General features: G+C 39.5%; 4 non-coding genes across 4 annotated transcripts; all 4 read right to left on the bottom strand.

Annotated features, from left to right (window-relative positions):
• Positions 1–591: 591 nt before the first annotated feature.
• Positions 592–664, bottom strand: trnar-ucg (transfer RNA arginine (anticodon UCG)). Its single transcript has one exon. It is a non-coding gene; the product is annotated as a tRNA-Arg (tRNA).
• Positions 665–1,510: 846 nt separating this feature from the next.
• trnar-ucg (transfer RNA arginine (anticodon UCG)) lies at positions 1,511–1,583 on the bottom strand. Its single transcript has one exon. It is a non-coding gene; the product is annotated as a tRNA-Arg (tRNA).
• Positions 1,584–2,332: 749 nt separating this feature from the next.
• On the bottom strand, positions 2,333–2,405 carry trnar-ucg (transfer RNA arginine (anticodon UCG)). Its single transcript has one exon. It is a non-coding gene; the product is annotated as a tRNA-Arg (tRNA).
• A 317-nt stretch (positions 2,406–2,722) lies between these two features.
• Positions 2,723–2,795, bottom strand: trnar-ucg (transfer RNA arginine (anticodon UCG)). The gene has a single exon. It is a non-coding gene; the product is annotated as a tRNA-Arg (tRNA).
• Positions 2,796–8,938: the final 6,143 nt, after the last annotated feature.

The following is an 8,938-nucleotide window of genomic DNA, read 5'->3' as shown; positions in this document are numbered from 1 at the left end:
ATCGGAGGTCATTAAGGATCATAAAGGTCTTTGTCGTGGTGCCCATTGCTAGCTAGACCTCCATAATGCTAATCGCCAACATTAACCATCGTCCAAATGGCCACCTCCTCTGGTCTCTATGGTATCAAAGACTGAGAGGCTCCAGCTGGTGGAACAACCAGGTACTACAGCTGATCTGCAGTGAATTCTTTTAAGGAAAAAAAAAGGTTTTCCCGTCTTTTGGAGCTTGTGAACAGTTCACCCTACCATCTGGTACTACATTTCAGACAGTGTCAAGTACTTGATCATCTACGTAGCTTGGATGCAGAAATACAGTTAATAATTCCAACGTCAAGCATGTACATTGGATTTATTTTAATACCTTTAATGAACTTTAAGGGTGTTCTTATCTAGGAAAATGCTATTGGATTGTTTAGCTGCAGACACTAAATAATGAATAAGTCAGATAGTATTGGGGACCAAAAACAACTTGATTGGGACATCATTCGTTTTAATGGCAACATAGGTGGAGCCTAAAGGATACTGAGGACACCACATAGAGATGCCATTAAAACTAAGGATGTTTGGGCTGTTTTNAAATGTCATAGACTCCAACCACGAAGGGACTCGAACCCTCAATCTTCTGATCCGAAGTCAGACGCCTTATCCATTAGGCCACGTGGTCACAGAAACACTATCAGTTGTTTTGGGAACAAGGGCCACATTTGTGGGGTGGTGACATTACCAAAGATAGGGCTAGACCATACCATACCGTGCACGGTAATACCGGTGTAATGTTATGGAATGATATGAAATGGAAATATCATGATAAAATTTGAGTGAAACGGCATGTGCAGTGCCGTTGTTTTCATCCTGTCTAATGCACATGGAGCGAGAAGTATGGCGGCGACCAAGGAGGAGGACGAATGCAGTGCATGGACCGACAGAGTCGGGCTGGACCTGAATATCAGAATATTCAGTCGTTGTCTTGGTGTCAGGTTAGCAATTTTGAAATCCGAATATTCGCACACTACCCGCCGTTACCCTAAGCTAAAAGTTCTGGTTCCAGGAACTTTAATTTCACAACAACTGGTGTTCATTAACTTTTCCAGGTTTAAAGGTTCCAACAGTACGCTGTGATCTTTGTTTCCACTGCAGAAGACTCAGCTGATGGTAAACCGTCTACTGCAACTCCATAGGATGCAGCTATTCTGACATTTGCAAACAGATTCCGACCACAAAGGGACTCGAACCCTACAGATAGAGATACTACAATCCTTAACACAAGACTATGAATTAAGGCACACTTACCCTCAAAGCATAAGAACACAGTTTAGCTGTAATTGTGTAGAGACTAGATTGCATCAACTGTGGTGATAAGTATTGAGAGCTCTTCACATTACTACATACAACCACAACACTATGAAGAGCTTGAACTTCAGCACTGTGTTTTTATAGGAACATAATTGCATTAGGAACAACTACAGCCGTTGTGTTATCAGCATATTACTACAGTAAGTGCCACAGACTCCAACCACGAAGGGACTCGAACCCTCAATCTTCTGATCCGAAGTCAGACGCCTTATCCATTAGGCCACGTGGTCACATAAACAGGGTCAGTTGTTTAGGGAACAGCGGCCACATTTGTGGTGTAGTGACATTATCAAACAGAGTCTTTGCTTTTAAGTCAACCAGCAGATTCATTTTTCTAATCTTTAGGGCCTTTAAAACAGAGTGGAAACACAGATAACAAAGGGCCAAAGTTCTGAAGAAAGTTCCTAAAACTTTATGTTCTGGTTCCAGGAACTTTAATTTCACAACATCAGATGTTTACGAACACCAACAATTAATTTAATCTTTGTGTTTTTTCCAACAAGACATTGATCGGAGTTAAAATTTAGTTTGTTGCTTCCAGCTGTTGATAGTTTTTCCTCTAATTTGACCAAAAACCTGCAGCATTAGACAGTAGCACGATCCATTTGAGAAGACAGAGAGCTTCAACCTTCTGATCAGTATTCATCATGATCGACCTAAAACTTAACACTCCTACAGAGATACTGCCAACTCAACCCAGTCTCCACAAAATCATGTTCTAATGCAAATAAACTGCATTCTCAATCATGTTTTGAGGGAAAAAACTATTTTCTAATGGATTACATTTGCAAATATGTTTCCAATCAACATATCTTTGACTTGTCTCCCTGGTTACAACGAAAACACAGACGAAGCTTCAGACTGGCAGTGAGAGGTTTGTAGTTCAACCCGAACCATGACATTAACCCAAACAGACATGTATTTGTGTTGAGAAGAACTGCAGCCATTAGCAAATCACAACATTAAATGTCACAGAGTCCAACCACGAAGGGACTCGAACCCTCAATCTTCTGATCCGAAGTCAGACGCCTTATCCATTAGGCCACGTGGTCACACACATGTTGCACCTGATATCGACTGTGTGTAAACTTGCCTTGGCTTATTCTTGGGCATTGACTTTGGGTTGAAGATTGTGATCTTTGCTTCCACTGCAAAAGATGGTGAACCATCCACACTTAGACCTTTTCCAGACATTTTGTAGGTCTTTTAAACTAGATGCTTTTTCTTCAATGTTACAGGTGAGAAAATCTGTTTATTTCAATCCAAAGTCATGCTGCATGCAGTGAAGACACAGTTAAGTTCTTTAGGAACATCTGAGGAGATAGCTATTCTTATTTTTGCAATGCGGACCTTTAAATGTCACAAACGCCAACCACAAAGGGACTCGAACCCTCAATCTTCTGATCCGAAGTCAGACGCCTTATCCATTAGGCCACGTGGTCGCACACATGTTGCACCTTATATCGATTGTCTGTAAGCTTGCCTTGGTTTGTTCTTTGGCACTGACTTTGGGTCGAAGGTTGTAGAATTTCAGTAGTTTTGGCACCAATGGCTTAAGTTCTGGTGTCATGAAATGTAATAGAAAGATGTAGTTGTTGTTGCTTTGTATGCAGTTATTATTGACAAAAGACGGTTGCTAATCGTCAGTGGATTTTACAATGCAGTGGAAACGCAGAAAACAAAGGACAAAACATCCTCACAGAGTTCCAAGACTTTTGCTCCTCAAACTAAAAGTTCTGGTTCCAAGAACTTTAGTTTCACAACATCTCGTCTTCATGATTTCTTGCAGGTATTTAATAAACTCAGAAGAAAAACTCTTACAAACAGCTGGAAGCAACAAACTAAACTACAGCTCCTGTTAAAGTCTTGTACAGAAAAACACACAGATTGTGTTCATTTTTGGAGCGCACCATTAATCTAACCTGTTAGTGTTTATTTTGATTGCAGTAAAGTTTTATTTCATGGACATTTCAGTTTGTAGACTCACAAATTAGACCAGTCACATCTGCTACTTATCAGTCCACTGACAAATCAGACAAAGAAAACAAAATCTGGACTTCTTGGCCCATCAGGGATTACATTGCTTTTTCTCAGTGAAAAAGAACTTGACTGTAACTGTAGGGATTTAAAAATGGCAGCTGTATGACAAACGCTGCATGAAACACCCGATTACTTAACAAGTCAGAGATGTTCAGTCCTGCAGACTCCATGGAAACACAAGAAATGACAGCTAATAAAAAAAAAACTCAATAAAAATGGGTTGAAACGCTAAAATAAAAAAATAAATACATGGGAATTATTGTATTTGTAAATTTAATTAAGTAATTTATACTAAAAGTGGGACTAAGAAAGCAGTTTTAAGTTCAATAAAAGCTGCAGTGACTTTAGAAAGTGTTGCTTATGTGGATTTGAACGGACAGTTACGCTATAATAATAATGTAAAAGAGCCTCGTTGACTTTCTGGACAGTTGTGATATTTGTGTCGCCTCCAGCTTTAATCAAACCTGTCAGCTCCAAACATGTTGGTCAGCAGACAAACAACTTTTACTTTAGATTTTTTTGGTTGTTTTTCACGACTTCAGTTTTGATCATCAGAGCTTCACACCGTAAAGCTGCAGCTTTTATTCTTCAGTATAAATAACGGTGTCAGGCTTTTAGGTTTCCAGACCTCCAACACCGTTCGCTCGCTCACACAGACGTCCCAGCATGCACCGCCTGAAGGTTAAAACTCCTCGTTTTTTCTCCGGCGAATGACGCGACACGAGGCGTCCGACCGTCTGTGATCAGCTGGAAAACAAACCGTGACGGCGACAGCTCGGCTGCCTCGAGTTAAAGATGAAAATGATCCACGGTGACGGTTAACGGAGCTGTCGACAAGTTTGACGCCATGAAAGATAAATTATAAACAGAAACACGATCCAACGCTTATTTGTGAACCAAAAAACAAAAAACAGGTTGGAGTCAGTTTGTCTTTGAGTAAAACATCTAAAAACAAACAACGTCACCAAGCTCAAAATCTTACTAAAGTTTGTTGCCTCTGTTTTCTCACATTTTTTAGTTTTTTTCTATGTAATAACAGAATACTTTGCTGGATCACATGACTTCAGGCTTGTTGGTAAATTTTGACACTTGCGAAGTTCGATATGCTCGATTTACTCGGGGAAATAAAACAACGATAATTCCTCCTCCGTCATTTTCCTGAACCGTAGAATCCAGAAACACTAATTAAAACTATTTGCTCTGTTTTCATTTTCAGTCATTGTTCAAAGTCGTGTTCGGTTGTTATCAGTCAGCGTTTAGTTTCACTTTCAGTCGCTGTTTCAGGCCATTTTCTGTTTAGTTTCCAGGTATTGTTTAAAGTTGTTGTCAGTCATGGTTTAAAGTTGTCATAAGTTGTTTTCGGTAGTTTTTAGTTGTTGTTTAGTTTTCAGTTTTGCATATAATTGATTCAAAATGCTGTTTAAAGTAATTTTTTTGTTGTTGACGGTTCCTGTTCAAAGTCGTATTTGGTTGTTATCACTAAGTGTTTAGTTTCGCTTTCAGGTCATTTTCCGTTTAGTTTCCAGTAACTGTGTGAAGCTGTTTTCAGTCACTGTTTAAAGTTGTCTTAAGTTGCTATTTAAAGTCATTTTTAGTCACTGGTTAGTTTTTAGTNACGTCGGCCGCCGCCACCAGCAGCACCAGTGAGTCCAGTAGAAGCAGCAGCGCCTCAGAAACCAGAGCGTCCGACCGACCTGGCCATTCCTGCAGCCACGAGCGTGACGGCCGACCTCAGCCTGAGCTCCGGCAGCGAGGGAGGAGATATGACCTGCAGTGACCTCATGTCTCTGAGGAGCGACTCCATATCTCTGACCAGCGAACCGACCGTCTCCAGGAGGGTAAGTCTGGTCTATTCAAAGCTATTTGGTCCAATAGCCACAATCTCAAATGGTTTTTGAATCTTTAATGTACAGTATCTAGCAGTCCTGCAGAATTAGGTCACATTGTGGGCTGATGGAGGGGCCACATACCTCAAAAAGTGGGCTTTAAATGTAAATGCTCCCTTTGAAACATCTCGGTCACACTGCTACAAAGAAAATAAGGTCATTTTACAGATTTTTTCCTTTTTATTTTACTTGTGTTTTTGAAAAACACAAAATATATTGAAAAAATGTATTTATTTATTTACAGTTTATTTATTTGATAGGTTCTATATTGACTTGTCTAATAAAATAACATTTTAAAATATGTATTCTATGAAATACACAGGATTTTTATGTGAAATTACAAGTAAAAACTCATATTACACTTGAAAAGATCTCAAATTAACAGTTTATTATTGTAATTAGAATCATTCAGATCAAGTATTTGTTTAATGACAGCAATTTTAAATATCTTCAAACGTAAATGCATTAATTTAGTAGGTGATTGTACTTTTTTAACATTAAAAATCTCTCAAATATGCAACATTTATAGGTGAAGTTAGAAGTAAAAACTCATATTACACTTGATTTGATCTTATATTAACAGTTTATTGTTGTAATTATTATAGTAGGCTTTTGTTTAATAAAAGCAATTTTGCCTTTTTCTTTTTTAGTTTTTCGATGTGAACATTTTTAACAGTAAAGATCTGACAGTTAAATGTAAAGCTGCAGGCAAAAACAAAAAATTATTTTCTACAGTAGAAGCCCAGAAAGTCATTTCTGGTTTCATCCAGCCTTAGTGTCCCAGAAATGGCTTGTTGGGCTTCAATTCACATCCTAAGTCTAAAAAAGAAAAATGTAAAATTGCTGTGCACGTACATATTTAGGTAAAATAATTTGGATTCTTTATGTTTCTAAAGTTTCTGGCTGATAAATGCAGTCATTTTGCTGAGTTTTTAATTTTTATTTTTGAAAAGAAAACAACTTTGAAACTCGCCAAATGTTTTTGGTATTCAGAGGTTTAAGGGAACCAATTTGACTCACTGTTAATGAATTCAGACGACAAACAGGCCTCAGCAGCAGTACCTCCAGTAACTACCAGGAAAACTTCCCATTGTGTATTTAAAGTCTTTCCATCCTCGTGTTGGTTCCCTGACAGGCCTGTATTTTCAGATTCGCTGCCACAAAAGCTGAATTTCACTCTGAGCTGAAACAACTTTAAAACAAAAAACTCCAGTTTTAAGTTTCAGGACATAAAACAGGAGCTGCAATTATTAAAAATGACCCACAGGACACGACTGGATTAAAATCTCTTATAGATGTTTTGCTCTTTACATGTTTTATTTGTTTTCTACCTGCTCGGTGTGAACACAACCTGCAGTTCAACCAAAAACTCTCNACCTCTACTGGTTATTTCCTACTTGGAACTAGAGTTTTGTCCAGTAGCTGCTATTGGTGGTCCTTTTGGTGCACTTTGGGTCAATGTCGTGGTTGAAGATTTTGAATTTGATTCTGCAATGGAGGCAGAAAGGCCAAAAGGGCCGATCAGAGGGACAATCCTGTAAATATTTGCACCTTCTGCCCTGAGATCCTGCAGTAGAAAGAAAGTTTCACCAGTTGCTGTTGCTTGTTGCTGAAACATATGAAACACTACTGCGGGTTAAACGATGACTCTGGTTTGGGGTTTTTGATTTGTTTGATTACAGAACATATTTAAAGACGTAGGCGGCAGGATGTCATTTTCAGGAGAAGTTTGCACAAGTAAGATCCTCTGCTTTAATGTTTTTTCGTTGCGTTTATAATTAGGTTGACTTCGTTGCCTATAGGCCCCTACACTTCCTGCTCCTTACTGCCTGCCTCCAGGTACGGTACTGTATGTGGTGTTCAGTATCAGGACACTTTGATCCGCACTGTGACAGTCAGCAGCACCAATTAAAACTGGCTTCGTGTCACATTACGTTGAGGTCGTTCCTGGTTTCTAATGACAGAAAGAAAACCTCTGCAGGGTTTTCTTTGCGCACACCTGCACAAACACCGCTCTCCAGCGTCCACGTAAAGACAGTTAGCGTGTTAGTGATGCTAACTAACTCTAATTAGCTGCGGGCTTGCCAGTTTGCATCCAGTCTGAAATCTGCACCTGTGAACTGTGTGACTCCACACACCATGTAAACCTGAGGCCTCCATGTGATGATTAAATCTGAATTAAAAGAGAAGCAGGAACCTTGTTTGAAGTGTAAAACAGTGTCATTATTATTTACAGTAACATGCCGCGCTGGAACAGTTGTGTGGAATCTCGGCGATGGGAGTGACGTGTTTCATCAGGCTTTCCCGGTCTGAGTGGATCTGAGCTGCTCTGCATCCGTAAATGTGTGTTTGTGTGAGTGTTGCAGGGACAATGGTGACTGTCGAGCTGTAATTAGCTCTCCGGGGACTGCAGTCCTCGGCAGTTAAAGGACAATCACGGCTCTGCGAGATGTTAAACTGCGACTGCTGATGTCTGTTGCCAACTGGGGCCTAATTGTAGGCAACAGGCCGCGGCAGCCAGCGTGGCGAGCGGCGGCGACGGCCTCGTGTAAAGATTAACACCACGTTCAGGCAGGCAGGCGGACATCTTGTCGATCGGTAAACACCCTCTCGTATGGTAATGTAGCAGCACCTTGGAGACACGAGTACAAATTGCCGACGATAAGTGGCGGTTATCATCTCCAAAAACATGTTTCTATACAGCTAAACTGCATTCTCAATGACGTTTTTAAGGAAACATATTTTCTGTGACACTCCGTTTGTTTCTTATACATACTCATATCACATACCTTTCTCATTATAAAGTGAAGGCTATTTGGCTCAATAGGTATTTAGCTAATAGCCTGTAAACTGATACTATTGCATGCATGAAAAGGTGAAAGTAGCTAGAAAGCTAATGGCCATAAGTTTTCAAAGTTAAAGGCTGTTTATATGTTAGCAGAGGTATAAAAAACACCACTGTTAGCCACTTCGTAATCCAAAGTTGATTTCTGAAGTCTTTAAGCTGTTTGGCAAACACACTGTTTAGCTATTAGCCCATACTTCTGGTGGATGCTGGCAAACTTAGCAAGTCATTGTGCAAGGCAAGATGTGTCCATGAAAAGACAACATTAGCTAGAAAGCTAATGGGTGTTACTGTTCAGTCTTTGTTAGCTGTTGTTCTGTTAGCAGTGGTATCAAAAAGCGACAACTGAAAGTATTAGCAACCTAAAAATCCAATGTAAATTTGTGAAATTTTTAACCTAGCCTTTTAGCTATTAGCCTGTAAGCTAATGTTAGCGATGCACTTTTTGCTGTTGGATGTTTGTCATATTTGCTTATGTAGCAACTCAGTGCAACACAAGATGTGCCCACGCATGAAAAGGCAACACTAGCTAGAAAATGAATGGGTGTTATTGTTTAACCTTTGTGTTAACAGTGGTTTCTAAAAGTAACAACCGAAACTATTAGCAAACTAAAAATCCAGTGTTGATTTCTGATGTTTTTAAGCTGTTTGGCTGATTAGCTGTTTAGCTATTAGCCTGTAAACTATTATTATTAGCAACATACGTCTCCTTTTGTGGGTGTTTTTTAGCTGATTTAGCAAGTCAATGTGCAATACAAGATGTGTCCATGAAAGCTTAATTACAACTGCTAAAAAACGCTAGATGCAACCTATC

Source organism: Stegastes partitus, unplaced genomic scaffold (genome assembly GCF_000690725.1).
Source record: "Stegastes partitus isolate 25-593 unplaced genomic scaffold, Stegastes_partitus-1.0.2 Scaffold1599, whole genome shotgun sequence".
Classification (NCBI taxonomy): Eukaryota; Metazoa; Chordata; class Actinopteri; family Pomacentridae; genus Stegastes; species Stegastes partitus.
The sequence above is the reverse complement of the archived record's forward strand: the minus strand, read 5'-3'. Positions and strand labels throughout refer to the sequence as shown.